Below are 21345 nucleotides of genomic sequence, written 5' to 3'. Positions count from 1 at the left end.
GTGTGTGTGTGTGTGTGAGTGAGAGTGTGAGTGAGTGAGTGAGTGAGTGAGTGAGTGAGTGAGTGAGTGAGTGAGTGAGTGAGTGAGTGAGTGAGTGAGTGAGTGAGTGAGTGAGAGGATCGAAACACACACAAACACACACAGTAACACGTGTTAATGAGTTCCCGAAAGTCGATCTGTTATCCATCGATTAGTTTAATTGACCGGCTGCTGTAGGTGTGAAAATCCCCCATATTTGCAATGTATTCAATGCTTAAGTACTCTAAAGTTTTACACAGTATCTTTTCATCAACATCTTTTTTTGCTTTCGTTAAAATAATAATAAAAAAGACTTCCAAAATGTTTATTTCAACTACTGTACAGTACATCTATGCTACCTTTTAGTTGCACTTCCCCCCAGTTCCACCACCACAGGTAAAACCTTGCTGAGGTGATCAATGTATTTGTTGAATTGTTTTATCGTCAGTTTCTTGCTTGTAGGCTTGGAAGAGTTAAACATACATTTTTCACAGTAAAGTAGGCTAATGAATGCAACAAATTGTTGCTTACTGGAACACCAAAAGTCATCCAATTGACATAACAGGATTTGAAGCAATAGCCTTCCCACGTGTGGTCAACTATTTCAGCACCGTTTCGTGCTGCTCTGAGACAAGCAAGGGGACTGGTCTTTTTTATTTCACCCTGAAACTCTGTTTGGGTATTGGTTAGTTTACAATTATGGGGTGGAAATGTTAGGATTATTTTTGCTCTTAGTAGCCTAATCCCAACCGCTCACGTTGTACATTGTCATATTTCCCTAACGGAAACACTGTTTTTTGGTGGAATGGAAACACCATAATTTGAAACAAATTAAGCTACATTTCTTAAAATCATTCTTGCAACAAAGGTTTTAAATTCTCTAGTACAGCCACTATTAAAAACTGTCAAATGCTTCTCAAAGATGCCCTCTGCACTAACTAGCATTACTGGTGACAATGGCTGACACTGAAATAACGTGCCATTGAATTCTGCGGCAGCCCGCAGGGTGTGCTGCAGTATGACGCAACTTTTTTTTAAAGAACCGCTGTAGCTGATATGGCTGACTTGGTTAAACAAACATGGTTTCTACTGACAATTGAGATGTAAAACTATGGCATAAGGGAATGGCGAGCGGATAAGAGGCCATCCATCATTTCTATTGTAACGGAGATGCTGTGAGTCGAGAAGCAGGTGCAGGTGAAATGTTTAATAAAACAATAAACATGAAACGAGAACATCACAGTGGCGAAAAGCATAGGAACAATAGTGACTGTGGCACAAACGTAAGAGAGGGACAGATGAATGTGAAGTAATGAGGAAGGTGATGGAGTCCAGGTGTGAATCATAATGATAAACAGGTGTGCGTAATGATGAATCCCAGGAACGGTGGTTAGCAGTCAGGCAATGTCGAACGCCGGAGTGGAGGAGCAGGACTAGACGTGACAGTACCCCCCCCCCTCTGACGTGTTCTGGGCGGCAAAGGTGGAAATCATGGATGATGTTGGGATCCAGAATGTCCTCAACCGGAACCCAACACCGCTCGTATGGGCCATACCCCTCCCAGTCCACCAGGTACTGGAGCCGACCCCCACAACGCCGGAGTCCAGTAGAGATCTGATAAAATATCCCTGATGTCTAGGGGGATTGGGGGGGAAGTCGTTGGAGATAGCATCGGGTAGGGGACCAGGAACGACCGGCCTGAGGAGACATATGAAAAGCGGGTGAGATGCGATAGTGACTGGGAAGCTTTAATCTATACGTTGACCCTCCGGAGAACCTTGAACGGCCCCAAAAACCGGGGGCTCAGTTTCTCTGCCGAGCAGGCGGAGTGGGAACAAGTTCTAATTTTAAAAAAATAATAAAAAATATATAATTTACAATAATAATAATTTAATAATTTACAACTGCGACCTAGCCAAGATAAAGCAAAATAGTGCGACACAAACAACAACACAGAGATACACATGGAATAAACAAACATAGTCAATAAGACAATAGAAAAAGTCTATATACAATGTGTGCAAATGAGGTAGGATAAGGGAGGTAAGGCAATAAATAGGCCATAGTGGCGAGATAATTACAATATAGCAATTAAACACTGGAGTGATAGATGTGCAGAAGATGAGCGTGCAAGTTGAGATACTGGGGTGCAGAGGAGAGAAATACATCAAATAACAGTATAGGGATGAGGTAGTTGGATGGGCTATTTACAGATGAGCTATGTACAGGTGCCGTGATCTGTGAGCTGCTCTGAGAGCTGGTGCTTAAAGAGTTGTATGGCATTGAAGCTCGTCTGGAGGTTAGTTAACACTGTGTCCAAAAAAGGGCCAGACGTATACAGAATGGTGTTGTCTGCGTAGAGGTGGATCAAAGAATCACCAGAAGCAAGAGCGACATCATTGATGTATACAGAGAAAAGAGTCGGCCCGAGGATTGAACCCCCATAGAGACTGCCAGAGGTCCTGCCAACAGACCTTCCGATGATTTGACACACATAACTCTATCTGAGAAGTAGTTGGTGAACCAGGCGAGGCAGTCATTTGAGTAACCAAGGCTTTTGAGTCTGCCGATAAGAATGTGGTGATTGACAGAGCCAAAAGCCAAAAGCCTTGGCCAGGTCGATGAATACAGCCGCACAGTATTGTCTCATATCGATGGCGGTTATGATATCATTTAGGACCTTGGGCGTGGCTGTGGTACCAGCTCGGAAACCAGATTGCATAGCGGGGAAGGTACGGTGAGATTCGAAATGGTCGGTGATCAGTTTGTTAACTTGGCTTTCGAAGATCTTAGAAAGACAGGGTAGGATAGATATAGGTCTGTAGCAGTTTGGGTCTAGAGTGTCTCCCCCTTTGAAGAGGGGGATGACCGCAGCAGCTTTCCAATCTTTGGGGATCTCAGACGATACGAAAGAGAGGTTGAACAGGCTAGTAATAGGGGTTGCAACAATTTTGGCGGATAATTTTAGAAAGAGGGTCCAGATTGTCTAGCCCGGCTGATTTGTAGGGGTTCAGATTTTGCCGTTCTTTCAGAACATCAGCTATCTGGATTTGGGTGAAGGAGAAATGGGGGAGGCATAAGCTTGAGTCAGGCTTACGAATAACAGTTAATAATAACAGTTAATAACTGTATTTTTCATAATTTAACACATAATGCAGTGCAATCTATAGCATTAATGCTGTAAAACACATGCATGTTATTATACTGTGCATCATACAGTGTTTTACTATTGAAATTACAGAAAAGTCTTACAGTATAACTAAATAGTTAGTTTACAAATAAATGTAAAAGACTTTACCTCATAGCAGTTTGTCGGACAGAAAACTCTCGCGAGCAGTCATCACCTGCTGTCTGCTTCCTTAGATACAGATAATGTGATTGGCAGTCATGATCAGCAGCGATAGTACCATGGACAGTACACAATCTTTGATTGATTTACATTTTAGTACTCAGCGGCGTTGGCCTGTCCAGCTAGCGAATATAAAATTAAGTATTTGGAAATAATTGCAAGAATTGACATTGCCAACAAAAGTAAATGAGTTAAACAAATATACACCACATTTAAAAAACAGCCCCTCACTGCCCTCACTCACTCTGGTTTTTACATGCATGCTGACTTTGGTTGCCAGCTGTTCAGTGTTTCCTCCGAACAGATTGGTGCGGCTGGCTTACGGGTTAAGCAAGCATTGTGTCAAGAAGCAGTGCGGCTTTGCGGGGTCGTGTTTCCAAGGATGCATGGGTCTTGATCTTCTCTCCCGAGTCCATACGGGAGTTGCAGCGATGGGACAAGACTGTAACTACCAATTGGATATCTCGAAATTGGGCAGAAAAATGCGTAAAACAATATATACAGTATATAAAAATATAAAACAATATGAAAATAACACGCCAAAAAAAACAGCTCCTCCCTCGATAGAGATCGATTGTCTCAAAAACGAAAGCAGGTACTGCATCTTGGTTTGGCCCGCCACCTATGCCGGTTAGTGTGCGTCAGACACGGATCTACTAAAACAGTGATTTTGGCAGACAGCATAGGCAGAAGCTCTATAGAGATGAGATTAAATCAAAATGTCATCAAATAAAATAAATGGAATATACGCAACTGAAACATAAACCACAATAAGAATTTCAAAATAAAATGTTTAGAGGTGGAGAAATTGTTGTTTTCTCTAATGCAAGTCCTATGGGGTGAAAACTCTTGAAGTTTTAGTGAAGTACTATGAAAAACTATGAGTAGACCTATTTTGTTTGATACAGTGGAATGTATTCATAGCAGTGGTATTTCACCACATAGGCCTGCGTGTCAGACGGGGCTCCTGTACACAGAGAAGACTGTGTGGGGCTCCTTCTCAGTGGGGTCAAACCACAAGTAACATGTGACAGAAAAGCGCTGACCACACAATGTAACAGACTGATGGGAAAGGAAATTAGTCTGTGATCACAAGAAGAGACAGTTGCATATGTACAGTGGGGTCTGCAATTATTGGATACCTTGATAAAGGTTAGCAAAAAATATAATACACACCATTAGTGTGCATGGCCAAAGAACTCTATTTACATGACATCTGACCATATCACTGCCTAGAGTTTGATAAATGCCATTGTCACTTGGATTGGAACCAGTACAATGGTCATATGACCTGAAAATAAATCTTGTTAGCCACACACAGCAGTGGTGGGTTTTGCCTATGAAAGAACAATGCATAACGCAGAAAATACCTAATTCCAACTGTAAAATATGGTGGTGGATCTTTGATGTTATGGGGGCTATTTTGCTTCAACTGGTCCTGGGGCCCTTATTAAGGTCATCGGCATTGTGAACTTTACAGTACCAGGACATTTTAGCCCAAAAAACTCATTTGAACACAGGATGCAGGTCAAATAAAGTGCCACTTCCTCTGCTTGGTCAGACAGTTGCATTTGTTTTAACCTGTCTGATTCACTTCTCTAAATGTTGAAAAAGCAGAAGTAACACACAAACACACACACACACTCTAACAATGATTACCTGATTAACTGGACTTCTCTGACGCCAAAAAGACTGCAAGCACAGACACAGTTAGTACACATGACTCCTGAGTGTTTGCAGAACCTTTCCTGGAGGTGAGCATCTGTGTATCTCTGTCAGTTAGTCACACCCTCCCTAGCCATATATTTACTTTCCTTTATCTGAAGAGTGTAAGTTGACATTCAGTACACAGCCCTCATGGCTACAACTGTTGGCTTTAGCTCTGTGCCAGTGGGTTAATGTGGTATTGAGTTGCACAGACCACCTGAGTTTGATACCAGGCCTGATGTCATTGCAACCAGTTTTGCCCATATGATATGGTTGGGTTGCACAATGAGAAGCCACACAGCACATATAGTATATAATAATGCCTTTGTTATATTCATACAGTCTTTTACAGTATTTGCAGTCTGTGGATATTTGAAGCTTGGCGTCGTGGTTCCTCCCACTACCTTTAGGAAAGGTTCTAGATGTGTGTTGTGTTAACTGTTGAGTTACCTCTTACAGAACAATGAGAGTAGACAAGAGAGCGTGTCTTGTTTTTTACCTCACAAAGTATCTAATAATGAAACGTATTACTATTTTATTATTTTAACTTTTCGTTGCTTTTCTACCCCTTTTCTCTCCCATCTCTCTGCCCCTCTTTCCCCTGTCCTTTATATACTGTCCTTTTCCTATCTCCCTCCCTCTCCCTGTCGAGGAGGAGCAAAAAGGAAAACCAGAACTGGTCTCGCAGTGACAAGATAAATCAATTGATGACACACTCCAGTCCTTCCTTAAAATAAGACTTTGAAAACAATATGAACATATGTTAAGGGTATTATGGGGGAAATAAATGTTGCGCTTGTGCCATCATTTCTGGCTTCCTGTGTTGGTCATTTCCAGTCTTTCTCATGGGGTGGCAGGAAGCCTAGTGGTTAGAGTGTTGGACGAGTAACTGATTAGTTACAAGATCAAATCCCTGAGCTGACAAGGTAAAAAATCTGCAATTCTGCCCCTGACCAAGGCAGTTAACCCACTGATCCAAGGCTGTCATTGAAAAAAAGTATTTGTTCTTAACTGACTTGCCTAGTTAAATTAAGATACAATAAAAATAGGGGCCTCAATGACATCCACTGATACAGACCAGTTCAATAGATATGCATTGAGTTAGTATCAGGATAACCTTTCTTGCCTTTTGTCCCAAATCCCAATGCTTAGGTTAAAACAAATGGAACGTATCTTTTAAACCAATTCACTACCGTGTTTATTATGCTACTGCTCGGCCAAAGCCTCTTCAGTATTGACTGTTCTGTTGTTTACATGTCAGTTTTAGGTGCCTCCCCTGCCTGTATTTGTTAAAGCTGTTAATTGTTAAGCTTGTCAGTGGATAGCAGCTGTGTATAATATAAATATCAGGTGTTTGAGATAAACCCAACTACTTCTTCAAAGCAGTGGTTGTTAGGCTACGTTAGAAACAAAATGTCCAAAATGAAACCCCACCTCTTCAAGGAATACCTAGGATAGGGTAAGTAAGGGTAAGTAATCCTTCTCACCCCCCTTCTCCCCCAAAAAAAAAAAAAAAAGATTTAGATGCAAGTGGCTGTTCCACTGGATGTCATAAGGTGTATGCACCAATTTGTAAGTCGCTCTGGATAAGAGCGTCTGCTAAATGACTTAAATGTAAATGTAAATGTAAATGTTTATTTCACCATGTAGATTCTATTGAAACATTTCTGAGGGGTAGATATTGATTTCCATTTCGACTTAGAAAGTGTTTTCGGGTAACATTTTACTCTTTTCAAAATGCAGACGTGATAAAGCGTAGTTCAGGTCTTGCTCCAAACCCATATTCATTATCCCCAGCACCATGACACCAGTGACTACATATGTGAAAGGGCACGTTTTAAACTCGGAGACACGTTCCAAAGAAGATCCTACAAGACATGCACATACATGTCATATAAGTGTTTACTAGTTAGATAATTATTTCATGTTTTTATTAAGATGCTGGTGTTGTCTATTTCTCAGCAAATGAAAGACAGTTTGAAAACGTAACACATCCCTCTGCCCCGTGAGTGCATGCCAACCACCCCTAATTCACACTTTCAAATTCCAGTCAAGCCCTGTCCATCATTACCACATGGCGCCAGGCAACACATAAAGCACTTTGGAATGGTGTGGCTAATGTTTTTTATTGATCCAATATGGTGTGTCCCCTTATAACCCAAGACAGCAAGATAATACATTCCATATAAGACACTCTTAGTAAAATATCAACCATATTGTGCATACAGTATTCCTGTAGTGAGGTAGTCTTCTTTGACTTTGCATACATGTTTTATTATATTCTCCGTTGACAGAGAACAGAGGGACGCTTTATCAGGTGAGGTTAGCTACAGTTAAACCTAGTGTGATAAAGGCACAGAAAAACCAAGATGGAGGTGAAAATACACTGCGACCTACGACTCTTAAAGTCTGAGAAGGTCACATCCAGACCTAAAATAGAAAGGTGGAGTGGGGGTAAAGGAGATTGAGAGCATGGTTTGTGGCTTGAGCTGTATTGCGTAAGAGAAGCTGTACAGTGCTGGAGGAAGGTACCACATCTCTCATATAAGCATGTGAGAATGAGAGTGACTGACCCATATAGGCTACTGACTACAGAGAGAACAGACAGAGAAGCGATAACCACACGCTATGGTGAGAAAGAAGCTCATTTCTACATAGCATGCAATGCAATCGCACATGTACACATGCATATTCACGCAACCACAATACTATGGGGATGATGAAGGGTTTGATGGAATCCATGTGGGTTGACGTGTTCATTTTGATACATGTGTATTTGTAGTCTTAATTGAGCAACCAGAAGCATCTACCACACTTTCTCTCCATTTGTGTGTGTTGTTATAAGAAAAACGTCAGGGGCTTATTCAAAGAACCTCGCAGATAGAACAGTGATGTACAGAAGGACAGAAGTCTTCTGTGTAGGCCTGTATTCTGTAAAACACATTGCTATCAGCTATGCTTCTGATCATATGTAAATAAAGTGACCACACCACAGTCATAGAAAGGGACATGCAACTCTGATGGTAGCTGCAGAATGCTGGATAACTTTTAAATATAGAATTTTTTAAAATCCTGCATAGTGTTGAAAATATATAGAATCTGACAACTCAAACATTTATATTTCTACAAAGGCAATTTGTTTTTCAGTTATTTTCACCGTGCAGTTCTGGATTTATTTATTCCATTTTCTTTTGTACTGCGTTGTTTTGTCTTGACACATTTACTACAATTTTCCATTCTCTCACAATAGACATTAACATTCAGTTACCTTCATTGTAAATGTACACAATACCACAATATATCTGCTCCTTTTATTCTCTGTCCCCAATGCACTAGACGACCAGTTCTTATAGCCTTTAGCCGTACCTTTATCCTACTCCTCCTCTGTTCCTCTGGTGATGTAGAGGTTAACCCAGGCCCTGTATCCCCCAGGTCCACTCCCATTACTCAGGCGCTATCATTTGTTGACTTCTGTAACTGTAAAATAATTGGTTTCATGCATGTTAACATCAGAAGTATCCTCCCTAAGTTTGTTTTATTCACTGCTTTAGCACACTCCGCCAACTCTGATGTCCCAGCTGTGTCTGAATCCTGGCTTAGGCAGGCCACCAAAAATTCAGAAATTTCCATCCCCAGCCACAACATTTTCCGCCAAGATAGAATTGCCAAAGGGGGTGGAGTTGCAAAAGGGGGTGTAGTTGCAATCTACTGCAGAGATAGCCTGCAAAGTTCTGCCATGCTATCCAAGTCTGTGCCTAAACAGTTCGAGCTTCTCCTTTCAAAATTCCACCTTTTCAGAAATTAGTCTCTCTTACAAACCCTCCTCAGCCCCCAGCTGTGCCTTGGACACTACATGTGAATTAATTGCCCACCATTTATCATCAGAGTTTGTACTGTTAGGGGAACTAAACTGGGAAATGCTTAACGTCTGGCCATGCTTTCCACCTGGCTACCCCTACCCTGGTCAACAGCTCTGCACCCCCCACAGCAACTTGCCCAAGCCTCCCCCATTTCTCTTTCACCCAAATCAAGATAGCTGATGTTCTGAAAAAGCTGAAAAATCTGGACCCCTACAAATCAGCTGGGCTAGACAATCTGGACCCTCTCTTTTTTATCCGCAGCAATTGTTGCAACCACTATAACTAGCCTGTTCAAACTCTCTTTTTTATCGTCTGAGATCCCTAAAGATTGGAACGCTGCCGCGGTTATCCCCCTCTTCAAAGGGGGTGACACTCTAGACCCAAACTGTAACAGACCTATATCTATCATACTCTGCCTTTCTAAAGTCTTCAAAAGCCAAGATAACAAATAGATCACCAACCATTTCGAATCCCACCGTAATTTCTACGCTATGCAATCTGGTTTCCGAGCTGGTCATGGGTACACCTCAGCCATGCTCAAGGTCCTAAACGATGTCATTATACCCGCCATCAATAAAAGACAATACTGTGAAGCTGTCTTCGTCGACCTGGCTAAGGCTTTAAACTCTGACAATCACCGTATTCTAATCGGCAGACTCAACAGCCTTAGTTTCTCAAATGACTGCCTCGCCTGGTTAACAAACTACTTCTCAGATTTGACCTGAACTGAGTTCAGTGTGTCAAATCGGAGGGCCTGTTGTCCGGACCTCTGGCAGTCTCTACGGGGGTGCCACAGGGTTCAAATCTCAGGCCGACTCTTTTCTCTGTATACATCAATGATGTCGCTCTTGCTGCTGGTGATTCTCTGATCCACCTCTACGCAGGCGACAAAATTCTGTATACATTTGGCCCTTCTTTGGACACTGTGTTAACTAACCTCCAGATGAGCTTCAATTCCACACAACACTCCTTCTGTAGACTCCAACTGCTCTTAAATGCAAGTAAAACTAAATGCATGCTCTTCAACCGATTGCTGCTCGTACACGTCTGCCCTTCTCGCATCACTACTCTGGACGGTTCTGACTTAGAATATGTGGACAACTACAAATACCTATGTGTCTGGCTAGAATGTAAAATCTTCTTCCAGACTCACATTAAGCATCTTCAATCCAAAATTAAAACTAGAATTGGCTTCCTATTTCACAACAAAGTATCTTTCACTCATGCTGCCAAACATATCCTCTTAAAACTGACTATCCTACTGATCCTTGACTTCGGCGATGTCATTTACAAAATAGCCTCCAACACTCTACTCAGCAAATTGGATGTAGTCTATCACAGTGCCATCCGCTTTGCCACCAAAGCCCCATATACTACCCACCACTGCGACCTGTAGGCTTTCGTTGGCTGGCCCTTGCTTCATATTCGTCGCCAAATCCACTGGCTCCAGGTCATCTATATGTCTTTGCTAGGTAAAGTCCTGCCTTATCTCAGCTCACTGGTCACCATAGCAGCACCCACCCATAGCACGTGCTCCAGCAGGTATATTTCACTGGTCAAAAGCTAACTCCTCTTTGGCTGCCTTTCCTTCCAGTTCTCTGCTGCCAATGACTGGAACGAATTGCAAAAATGACTGAAGCTGGAGTCTTCCCTCACTAACTTTAAGCAACAGCTGTCAGAACAGCTTACTTATCATTGCACCTGACGTAGCCCATCTGTAAATAGCCCACCCAACTACCTCTTTCCCATATGATTTACTTTTTGCTCCTTTCTCACACCAGTAACTCCACTTGCACATTCATCTTCTGCACATCTACCAGTGTTTAATTGCTAAAATGTAATTATTTCGCCACTATGGCCTATTTATTGCCTTTACCTCCCTTATCTTATACATTTGCACACACTATATATATACTTTTCTATGGTGTCTTTACGTTGTTTATCCCATGTGTAACTCTGTGTTGTTTGTGTCGCACTGCTTTGCTTTATCTTGGCCAAGTCGCAGTTGTAAATGAGAACTTCTTCTCATCTGGCCTACCTGGTTAAATAAAGGTGAAATAAAAAATAAAATAAAAACCTTGCCTGATCCTGTTTTTTGGGCCTTCAGGCAGATAACATTCTGTTTAGCTATTGGGTCATTCGTTGTCATTTCAGCAAACCATGAAACCCACCATCTCAGATTGTTCTGAAATTATTTATGTTGTTAGAAACAGGTAAGATTAGTATTCCTAGATTAAAAAATGTATATATAATTTGATTTCTGACAAAATAAGCTAACTGATTGCACCTAAATTGATTCTACAGGAATCATTCACATTGACCATAAGCACTCCCGTTACATTGCGCAAGATGTCATTAAATTGACATCCACAGCCGGAGTGGCAATGCAATGCCCCTTGTGGTTGAAGGATCCGTTGTGGTTGAAGGATCGAAACCATGCGTCTTCTTCAGTCCGGCCAGAGTCCGTCATAGAACAGGAAGTTACCAAAACACAGAAATGAAAAATATGTGGTTTTTTCGACAATGGTTTTATGGGATAGCTAGCAATTTGTAAACAATTACCCATTCCTATAAGTAGGTACTATTTTTATGACTGTTACCTCCCGTTTTAGTTTATTGTAAATGTAATGACGTTTGTTTTTGATGATAATTAACAACAGGTTGCAAGCTAGAGTATAGCGTAGCTGTCAGGATTTGGCCAGGGTTGTTCCGGTTTTTGGTCACTAAATGCCCCCATTGTGCCTTTTGACCTTTTGTTTTCCCTTGATCCCCATTATTATTTGCACCTGTGCCTCGTTTCCCCTGATTGTATTTAAACCCTTTGTTTTCCTCTGTTCTTTGCTCTGTGTTTGTATGCTAGCACCCAGCCCTAGTACTCTGAGAACTCTTGTTGATCCCGGTGGACTCTCTTGTGGAATTCTGTTTTTTGTTCTTGTTTGTTTGTTTTTTGAGTATCTTTTGAGGCTTTTTGTGCTTTACCTTCCACCTTGTGGATTTACCTTTTTTGTCTTGGAGGATTACCTTTGTTCTTGTAGGATTCCTTTTGAGGTTGTGGAGTTACATGTTTTCCTGAAGAACTTCACTTTTTTTACTTCATTAAATACACCGTCTCAAGTACTGCTGTGTCTGCCTCATCTTCTGGGTTCTGCCGACTATTCGTGGCTCAGTTGGTTAAGTGACTGTTTCTCACTCCGGAGACCCGGGTTCGTAACCGGGTCCTGACAGTAGCTTTTAGCTAGCTAGTTAGATGCTCTGTTGACTAGCTAGTTAGATGCTCTGTAGGCTAGCTAGTTATATACTTTGTAGGCTAGCTAGTTCAGTTAGATGCTCTGTAAGCTAGCTAGTTAGATGCTCTGTAGGCAAGCTAGTTAGATGCTCTGTAGGCTAGCTAGCGGGATGCTCTGTAGGCTAGCTTGATTTGCTAGAAAGTTACAGAAACAAGTTGATGAAAAAGTAACTAAACAAACATGTTTTATTATCAACTGCAACAATATTTTTCTACTGCATTGAATGAAAAGGTCGTATTTTGCAATCTCCCAAAATAAATTAAATCCCTGATGAGAGACTAGGCTCTATTTTGTCTTGCGTGTTGTGAAACCCTCCCTGCGCTCTATTACAGTATTGCAGTAGGTTTGTAATAACTGCAATATATACATTCCTAGTGCACTGCAATATATTTGTAGCTAAGGGATGGCCATCAATATTTCAAGATCAATGCATGTGTTGTCAATTTAAGACTTCAAAATGTATGTGTTTTCAGATAGGCCTAACAAGAATCAGGTGTTACAATTATACAGCAGTCCCGACGACGCTCTGTGTAAATGGTAATAATCCTCGGTTGCAATACGGTTTTGGAAACCTTGGAAACGTTCAAATCATTGAGAAATCATTTTTTTAAACAAAAAGGATCCCACGGCCATATTTCCATATGACACCAACTCTGTGTGTGCTTGTTCATGGAACAGAAAGACGACCGCTAATTAGCCATCCAGCATCTGAGAACACCTGTGTGTAACAGAAGAGGGAAGCCAGAAAAGTGATGAACTGAAAATATAAATGTATTAATCAAGACTCGCAGACTGTTTTGGCTGCCAGAGCCAGTTCAATTCTGGACATAAAATATAACGATCTTGGACGGTAATGGAGTAGACTAGCCATCATGGGGTAGGCTACCGCTTGCTTACCTATCAGCAGATGAATTTCTCTTTCCACTGCTGTTGTAGAGACATCCTCCTGTTTATCTTATCTGAGCATAGGCCTGTCTATGGCATTTTATTACACAAATATTTACAGAGGAGGGAGAGACTGCAGGTGAGAGAGAGCATGGGTGGTGGTGTGTGAGTGCAAGGGTGGTGGTGGTGTGTGTGTTGATTTAGAGGCCCCAGGCAGAGGTCGTGTCTATTTCACACAATCATGGTTGCTGAATGAAGGGAAGTTCAGAGGTGTTTTTAGGTGAATGAATCAGAATGAAAACGCTAGCAGGTCCATTATCATTTCTATATATTTTCTATCTGTTCTCTTTCAGTCGGTCACTCTGTATAACATACTGTGTGGAGTTAGCGACCAATCATATTTTCCTGAAATCACGCCCAATGGGTCAATGGATGCCTAGCCCGCACTCGAAAGCCCTGTCTTCCTGGTACTAATACCGGGGCACGCATTCATTTCTTAAATTCTTTGATCGCCTGAAGGAAGAATGTGTCAAGGAATTTACAAAATGTTCAATCACACAAAGACTACGAAATTGAGCTGTGACTTAGGTCTATGATAGTGGGTTGAGAGTACTCGTGCCCCAAGGTGTTGTGAGTTTTTTGTGTTTGCTAAAAGCCAACTATTTTCTGCTCTGCTTGTGTAGACCTGTGCTTCCTTGCTTGAGTAAGATGCCCAGTGGTAAGATTAAGTTCACAAAGGCAAACCAGCCGAGTTTGAATAGGATTAACTCAGTCTGGGGGAGCCTAAAGCCCCGGATTTGGATTTGGCGCCGGAGAGTGAACTATTGGTCTTCTCCCCTGCAGTGGAGTTCCACCAGCTTTGGGGGAATGTATTAATCTCCTGTCCCTGCAGTGGTGAAGCGTCGCTTACCTCTCTTTAACTTCTTGAGTGTAGGGGGCAGGATTTTCGTTTTTGGCTAAAAAGACATACCTATTTGAAACTGCCTATTTCTTAGGCCCAGAAACTAGAATATGCACATAATTGTCAAATTAGGATAGAAAACACTCTAAAGTTTCCAAAACTGTCAAAATATTGTCTGTGAGTATAATAGAACTGATAGTGCAGGGTGAAAACATGAGGAAAATCCAACCAGGAAGTGCTGTTTTTCCTGAAAGCTCTCTGTCTAATGGATGCCTTGCCTCCATTTAAAGGGATATCAACCAGAATCCTTTTCCTGTGGCTTCCTCAAGGTGTCAACAGTCTTTAGACAAAGTTTCAGCCTTTATTTTGAAAAATGAGCGAGAACGATAACATTGCGTCAGTGGATAGCTGGGTGTTCGCAGAGTTTTGTTTGCGCAACGGATTGGGGCAGCCATTGTCATTGTCTATCCCACTCCTATTGAAAAAGCGACAGTCCCGGTTGATATATTATCGACTATATATCTTAAATATTTATAAAAAATCGTTTGACATGTTTCTGTGGACATTACGGATACTATTTGGAATTTTCTGAACATAACGCGCCAAACAAATGGAGGTATTTTGGATATAAAAATAATCTTTATAGAACAAAAGGAACATGTATTGTGTAACTGGGAGTCTTGTGAGTGCAAACATCCAAAGATCATCAAAGGTAAGCGATTTAATCTATTGCTTTTCTGACTTTCGTGAGCAATCTACTTGGCTGCTAGTGTTTGTAATATTTTGTCTACTGAGAGAGATGTTCTTACATGAACGCTTATGCTTTTGCCGAAGAGCTGTGTTGTTTGCACAACGCTGATGGATGGAAAGCTGGCAAGTTACTTAGCTCAATATGCTAACAATCTTAGTGCAATGCTTCTGAATAAACAGTGTCGGTTCTCAAAGCATCAGCGGAACAAAGGGTACCAAGCTGCGGGAGTCGCAGACCGGTTGTTGAATGTGGTTAATCTGCTATAGATGTATCAAATCGACTTGCTGCAAGAGTTTAACAAGAACATGGGGGTGGGGTTCTCATGGCCCGGGTAGTGACTGCAGGGTCATCGTGACCGAAGCATCGTTAGTGAGATATGGAGCGCTAATCAGAAAGAGGGATTTGGTAAACAGCGCAAAGGATGCTGCATATTCATTCCCTAGAGCTACGGACAGTTTTGCTATAGCTGAGGTTTTTATTTCAGATGTTGGAGGGCCAGTATGTGCTGGTAAAGTCTATCATCAGGCGGGGGGATGTGGTCTCTCTTTCTCCTAAACCTGGCGTTATCTGTTCTTAAGGAGCAGTGCAAATTTCCTGTCGCTCAGGGTGATGTTTCTTCACAGATATCTCTATGGAGTGGAGACTGCAGCCCTCGGTGGTTGACTTTCTCATTTTCAGAACTCTTTGGTGGACATTTTGGCGTTCTTGCAATAACTTTTTGTGTATGGCCTTCCTTTTTCCACGTTGAAGGTTTAAATGGCAGCCATTTTCGGCGTGTCATGTAGGAATTGATGGCTCTACCCCGGGGTCTCAGCCTCTTGTGTGCAATTCCTGAAAGGCGTCAGCTCAGACCAGTATCGAAGGCTATGGCACCAACCTGGGACCTGGCTTTGGTCCTGGACGCTCTGTGTGAGCCTTATTGGACTGTGGCTCAGAAAATCCTTTCCTACAAGACTGCCCTGCTCATGGCCTTGATGTCGGCCAAGCGTGTTCGGGATCTCCACGAGCTATCAGTACAACCTTCCTGTTTGGAGTTCGCACCTGGCAAACTCCAAAATGATGTTACATCCTAATGCATCTTTTGCTCCCAATGTTATGCCTACTGTATGCCTACAGGTCCCACTTTTCAAACTATTCCCTTTCTCATCTCCTCCATATGGGTGTGGCAGCTTCTTGGCTATTGTTCAGGGGCATGACAATTGGTGATAACTGTGCTGCAGTGAATTGGGGTTCCACACATAGCTTTGTAAGGTTTTATAGCTTGGATTTATCTTCTCCCAGTGTTGCTCATAGTGTTAGGTAGCGTACAGGTTGTGTAGCCTGGTAACCCTTATCTGGGTTACCACAGTTCCCTGTGAGTTTGAGCCTTGTGCTGCCTTTAGGTGTGGCAGCACCTAATGTGCACATTATCAGGATTACCTCAGCTTTCTGTGGATTTGAGCCTTTGGTTGCCGTGGCAGTGTGCGAGTATATACATTTCAGGTTACTGTAGATTTCCTGTGTGTTTGGGCCTCGGGCTGCCATGGTTCATCGACTCTAGTCGATGCTATGCAGCGCACTTGTGTGTTTCACCAAGTCATGACAGGTGTTCTAATGTTTTGGACTTGAGGTTCTGACATTTTAGACTCGCAAGGTGAGTATTGTTTTTGAAACCATGGGGTCTATGGAATTGGTCTATATGTTGCTCTGATAGTTCAGGCTTCTTGGGTAAGTATTAGTGACAAAGGTGGCTTCTGTAACTATGGCTGCACGATATAGGCAAAAAATCATATAGCGTTTTTTTTTAACCAAATATTTCAATTGCAATTTGACTTGCAATATATATCAAAACACTTGGGTGAACTATTGGAATAATCGAAGTAGGATGATGTATATTTAGCAGCAAAGTGGAAAGCAGCATCATTCTTGTTTGCAACCATCTGTTGACTGCATTTGACATAACAGAACAGCATGCAAACGTATAGTAAATATTATAGCGAAGAGGAGGAATTGTGCTGTTTGAGTGGCGGGGCCGGGCTTGTTGTGTGTGAAAACAGCCGCAAGAGGGGAAAAAACGGAGTAAAAAAAAGAAAGGACGCGATACACGGCTGGGTGTCATTTCAAAATATTGCATGCCATATGGATATCTGAATTCAATTAATTATGCAGCTGTAATCCCTTTTTGGAGCCGGTGGAACCTGTGTGTGCTTGGACTGCCGTGGGCCTCCTAGTTTGGTACCCTCTAAACCGGCTTGGGGTGTGACCATTATCCCAGACACACTTGACCCAATCCAATTTGCATACCTTCCCAACAGATACACAGATGATACAATCTGAATCCTGGACTTCCTGATGGGCCGCCCCCAGGTGGTAAGGGTAGGTAACAACACATCTGCCATGCTGATCCTCAAAACTGTGGCCCCTCAGGTGTGGGTGCTCAGTCCCTTCCTGTACTCCCTGTTCACCCATGACTGCATGGCCCACACCATCATTAAGTTTGCCGACGACACAACAGTGGTAGGCCTGATCACCAACAATGATGCGACAGCCTATAGGAAGGAGGTCAGAGACCTGGCCATGTGGTGCCAGGATAACAACCTCTCAATGTGAGGAAATCAAAGGAGATGATTGTGGACTACATTATTATCGACAGGGCTATAATGGAGCAGGTTGAGAGCTTCAAGTTCATTGGTGTCCACATCACCAACAAACTATCATGATCCAAACACACCAAGACAGTTGTGAAGAGGGCATGACAAAAAGGGCACAATAAATCTCCCTCGGGAGATTTAAAGGATTTGGCATGTGTCTTCAGATCCTCAAAAGGTTCTACAGCTTCACCATTTTTTTAAACCTTTATTTAACAAGGCAAGTGAGTTAAGAACGAACTCTTATTTACAATTGACAGCCTGCTCCGGCCAAACCCAGACGACACAGTGACAATTGTGCACAAGTCATGGCCAGGCTGGATTTGAACTAGGTACTATCGTGACATTTCTGGCACTGAGATGCTGTGTCTTCGACTGATGCGTCACTTGGGAGCCAAATTTTGCCTCTGTTTTGAATATTGGCCAACTGACAGAGCTCGCACTTCCTCTTGAACTTTTTCTGACACTGTAACAGGAACAGTGAGTTGGTAAACGCCCCCAATATGTATTATTGAAGGAAAATTATTAGTATGTTCTATTTAGCCTTTGTTAATTGAGGTTAATCTCATTGAGATAAAATATATTTTTCAAGAGAGACCTTGTCCAACCAAGACAGAAACAGGGAGCAATGTTTGATACAGATATCAGATATACTGTAACAACTTACAGACATAGACACACCATAAAAGAAATACATTTACAAAGACAGACATACATTTTAATTACAGAAACGTATAATCGTCTTAGATTTTTTTTAAATCTATCATATGTACCACAGCATCAAGTCCGAATGACAATCACATTCCTTAGAAACATGTGTCAACCAAACATTCAAACTCCTCCAAGGAAACAAGATTCTGGAGATTCATGCTGGTCTGGACAGAATTACAAAATCAAAATTAGTTGCTCAAATACTTTTTGCCACGATCTGTTCTGATTTCAGTAACCATTAAAAGTAAGTAGTGAGACCGTCGCTGGTATTTAATTTTCAGACCTTATCAAAGAAGTTTTCCCAAAATGCCCTTCTAAATCATAGTGTATAATGTGTAAGTGTAGTAGAGTCAACGACGACCAGCCAACAGCACTATAGAGATCACAGTGATGTGTCAGATGCTTTTGGTTGCTAATAAACCTAAGAGCTGCATGATACACAAAATCAGGGTTGTGCTTGAGGTCTGTTTATACATGACATCACTGTAGTCCAAGACAGACAGGAATATACTCGGTACTAGCTATTTTCTGGCCTCCAAAGAAAAACAACCCTTATGCTGGTAATAAAAACCTATTCTCAACTTGATCTTCTTTACCAGGTTCTCAACATGATTATGGGAACTCAGCTTCACTCGCTCTATGGAATTTCCTTCCAAGGAAGTAATGACACTGTTTTCACGGTTTTTTAGTATTGGAAAAGACAACGTATTTTGTTTTAGAGGAATTCAGAAGAAGCTTCAAATCATACTGATTCTGTTGACGGATGTTAAAAGCTGTTTGAGCTTTTTCAAAAGTCAAAGTCAAACTGCTGCCACTTGAATAGAGAACAGTGTCATCGTCATAGAAATGTACTGTACATCAAATCAAATGTATTGGACACATACACATATTTAGCAGATGTTGTTGCAGGTGTAGCGAAATGCTTGTGTTCCTACCTCCAACAGAACAATACACACAAATCTAAAAGTAAAAGAATGGAATTAAAAAATATATAAATATTGTGACAAGCCATGTCTGAGTGGCATTGACAACAAATACAGTAAAATACAGAATATACGTATGAAATGAGTAAAACAGTATGTAAACATTATTAAAGTGACTAGTGTTCCATTTAAAGTGACCATCAGCTCTATCAAGTCTTCCAATGTTGTTGGGTCCATCAACAAAATGAAGATCCCTAGTATAGATCAAATTCAAAGTATGGCAAGTATTTAAGATGCATTTAATGGTATCAGACTGTTTGTTGTTCTTTAAAAAGAAATGTCTGTTACATAGAGAAGCTAGATAGCAGAGCGAGAGACAAGATGTTGAGGAAACAGGCAGTGGGCTTCACGTAAAACGTCAATGTGGTCAGAACAGTAAATGAGAACGCTGTGAATGTCTCAATAATGATACTGTTATAGCGTGAGAAGAAAAAAGCTGTGGGTTATGAGGGTATCGCATTTATCATAGTGTCATAGTTGAGTGTCTGAATGTGGTGAGCTGTTCTTGTTCTGGTTAACACTCCCGTAGAACAAGAAAAGAGACGTCTTTAGTGCCATTAGTACATCTGAATTAACTGACAACTGCTAAATGGTTTAACTAGCTAACATAACCCTCTCAAAATAGGTTGACACGTCTTTTTTGGCCCGGTGTATCTTATAAAAGTTATAGTTCACCCTATTACAGAAATGTATCCTGATTCCAAGGCATCTACTCCACAATCCCTCATTAATCACAAACTACAGGCTCCTCTCCAAAATTAATTGAGAAAAAAAATACTATACAATATCCCTATACTAACGTCACAAAAGTTGAGAAAACCAATCAGAATGCAGGTGAAACATGTTTAACTTTCACAAATGTGTCAGGTGTTATAAGAATGTATTTAATGAGCTGTGAGGAATGTGAAGAATAAATTAACGTGTCTGTGACTAAGCTTATCTAGGTAGACATATTTGTTTGACATGCAAATTATTTAAGAGTAAAAGTAATCAATAATAATACATTTAATTTCTTAACCTGCTTTCAATTAAAAATCGCAAAATCGCAAAGTGCTAAAAAGTAAGTATATTGTTACTATTGAGTGTACAGTGTACTGTAACTGATTTTAATTTGTTATTATTAGCTTTGGGTGTTGGTGTTAGGTAGTTGTAGTTTTTACAGGCTCTGATTCAGACTTGTATAAATTGACAAAAAAAATGACTTTAGTACAATTGGGGGGCTTAAGTCCATGTTAAATCAACAAATCTCAAGTCTGGATAGTGTCCCCATTGCCTACCAAAATGTGTTGTTATCTAACCTTTATTTAACTATGCAAGTCAGTTCAGAACAAATTCTTATTGACAATGACGGCCTAGGAACAACTGATTTGAACCTTGTCAGCTCGGGGATTCGATCTAGCAATCTTCTGATCTAGCAACCCAACATACCCTTGAGCAGTTTTCACATTTTGCCGCCTAAAATTAAAATATTAAAAGGGAAAAATGTAGATTTTTTCCCCCCCTGATCTACACAACCTAAAACACATTTTCAAACTAAAAGAACAATTGTAGAAATGTGACAATACTTTTGCTCCCCTAAATTAGGGGGGAATATGTACAAGAGGTGCTGTAATTTCTAAACGGTTCACCCAGTGTGGATCAAAATAGACAGCTGACAGTCTTCACTCACAGACACTAAACACATAACGCCCTGCTCAAATGGATCATTATTGTGTCACCTTGTCAAATTGTTAACAAAGCAGGATATTGAATCCTTCACAAACATACAATATCCATTAAATGAATGCACGTCGCTACAACTGCAATAATATCTGCTAAATATGTGCATGTGACCAATACATTTGAATTTGATTTGATGTAAAAAAAAAAATGTAAAAAAAAAATGTTTAATCAAGAATGATTCGAACGTGTTCCTGGCTGTTTTCTCTCTCTCCTCCCCTCTCTCTCTCTCTCTCTCTCTCTCGCTCTCCCTCCTCTCTCTCTATCCCTCCTCCCTCACTCTCCCCCTTCTCTAGCTCTCTGACTTCTCTCTCTCTCTGTTCTCTGCCTCGAAATGTGATGATCATCCACCATCACTCGACATTCAACAATTATTCAACAACAATCACTCTTTTCAGAGACAAATTAACAGGTGTTACCTTTGATGCGGTTTCATCATTTTGAAAAACACTGCAAAGACTCCTGGGAACACCACCAAGGATGCTGCTCTGATAACAGGATAATATCTCCCTCCATGCCCCTCCTCTTTTTTATGTTGTTTGTGAAA

General features: G+C 41.2%; 1 protein-coding gene and 1 long non-coding RNA gene across 7 annotated transcripts in view; one reads left to right on the top strand and one right to left on the bottom strand.

Annotated features, from left to right (window-relative positions):
* LOC118395375 (SLAM family member 5-like) overlaps positions 1-21345 on the top strand; it is a 261843-nt gene that overhangs the window by 131114 nt on the left and 109384 nt on the right. The window lies entirely within an intron of this gene.
* Positions 331-21330, bottom strand: LOC118395387 (uncharacterized). The gene is made up of 2 exons (XR_008065539.1): positions 21218-21330; positions 331-1716 (listed from the first exon to the last, which is right to left on the bottom strand). It is a non-coding gene; the product is annotated as an uncharacterized LOC118395387 (long non-coding RNA).

Source organism: Oncorhynchus keta, chromosome 16 (genome assembly GCF_023373465.1).
Source record: "Oncorhynchus keta strain PuntledgeMale-10-30-2019 chromosome 16, Oket_V2, whole genome shotgun sequence".
In the NCBI taxonomy this organism is placed as follows: Eukaryota; Metazoa; Chordata; class Actinopteri; order Salmoniformes; family Salmonidae; genus Oncorhynchus; species Oncorhynchus keta.
The sequence above is the reverse complement of the archived record's forward strand: the minus strand, read 5'-3'. Positions and strand labels throughout refer to the sequence as shown.